This window comes from Pteropus vampyrus, unplaced genomic scaffold (assembly GCF_000151845.1).
Source record: "Pteropus vampyrus isolate Shadow unplaced genomic scaffold, Pvam_2.0 Scaffold68, whole genome shotgun sequence".
Classification (NCBI taxonomy): domain Eukaryota; kingdom Metazoa; phylum Chordata; class Mammalia; order Chiroptera; family Pteropodidae; genus Pteropus; species Pteropus vampyrus.
The window spans coordinates 3,183,913-3,185,760 of record NW_011888849.1 but is presented as its reverse complement, the minus strand read 5'-3'; positions in this window follow the sequence as shown (position 1 = coordinate 3,185,760).

The window sequence follows — 1,848 nt, the reverse complement described above, 5'->3', positions numbered from 1 at the left end:
TCCAACCGTCCCATACTTGTTTTATTTTTCTTCATTGTATTTATCCTCTTCTAAAGAGCAATAAAATGTCCTTATTTATTCTGCTTCATCTCTCCGTTTTCTAGACTATAAGCTCCGTGAAGGCAGAGGTTTTTGTCTGTTTTGTTCACTGCTGTATCTCTAGCTTCCGGAATGATGCCATAGTAGACCTTTGAATATGTTTGTCGAAAGAATCTCATTTAATTGTCACAAGGCAGGATGCAGTGACTAGCTAAAAGGGCTGGTGAATAAGGTGAATAAGCTTTCATAAAGTTACGAAAATCTTGTAGTGATGAAGGTAATAAATACCCACAAATAAACTCAAATATTATATTAATAATATAATAATACAATCTGACACTTTCTTCATCTTATGAAATGAAAATCAATAACATAATGTATTGAAACGAGTATTTTTCTTTACTATTAATCATATGTTATTTGCATTATGACAATGTTATATCCATTGAGTGTGTTTCAATTTGAAATTCAAATATACAGCATTAAAATAAAAGGTTCTCTGTGAAATTCAATTATTTTCTTAAAAATTGATATCTCTTGTCTTCTGGTACTGTGATAGAAAGTGTACATTTTAATGAATTATATATTCAAAGCATAAAGAAAAATTGGTCTTAAAAGTATGTTTCACTTTGCTGACATTTTAAATTTAAAAACAATGCAAGCAGAGAGGTTTTATGATTTTTTTGGTCTGTTTTTCTACTCTCTATAAGAGATAAAGTACCAAATAGAACAAAACTGAAAGAAACAAAACTAGCCAGACAGATATGTCTCCTTGCTAAACTTATAATGTTTAAACTTCCCATCATTGTTCCTTATTTGAACTTGATGTTTTCAGCCAGAAGCCTCTCAGGCTGTGTGACGGCTGAGAAGACTATACACTAGCATACCACTGTGGGGTCTTTTTAATTCACCATTTGTCTTTGATAATATAAGGTCACTTTTATTCTCCTGTTGGACTCTAGACTCCCTTCACCATGAGGATGCTGTACTTTTCACCACCAGATTAGAAATCCTCGAGTTGGCTTTAGTTATATCAAGTTGGAGATTAGAAGCTCCCTTCTAGAATTTAACTGGAGGGGTCAGGATGTCAACCCAGGCAAGTCAGCTTAGGTTCAGAGTGTGTGTAGTTAGGATCTTGGGTCTAAGGAGTAAAAGAGTGAACAAGAGCAGTAGTGGAGGGCAGAGGGAATAAAGATGCCATGTGTCTTTGCCATTGAACTCTGAAGCATTCTGCTGCATGGGAGCATACAAACAGTATTTTCTGGACCCAACCTCTGTTGCTGACCTTTCCTTGGCTTACAAAAATATTCTAAGTAAATAAAGTACAGGTTTAAATTTAAAGGATAGAAAAGGTGATCAGATGGAGTTTGGTGGGCCAAATCAGGGAAAAGCATCTTTTAAAACTACAGCATCTGTCCTTGCAGAAAACTACTGAACTGTATCAAAATGACAGAAATTAATCTGTAAAATTCCATGCTGTTGTTTTTCTTCAGATCACATAATTTTTTGCCCTTTTAATCTGTAAAAATCCAATGCTAACATTGCTTCACAATCTAATTAAAACTCTAGCAAAGGGATACTTTTTGTGTAGGTAACAATATTTTTTCCAATGATACAAGTATTCTGGTAACTCTATCTTCATGTAAACTCTTCCCAAGTGATGCGCAACTCAATATCTTACATCTGTAATCCATTGATACATGCTTATTGATCAATGCATAAATGAATGAATGGATGAGCAACAAAGGAACAGCTCTCTCCTAGCAAATATTAGCATTTCACTGTGAAAAGCAAGTAATGAAGCTTTCC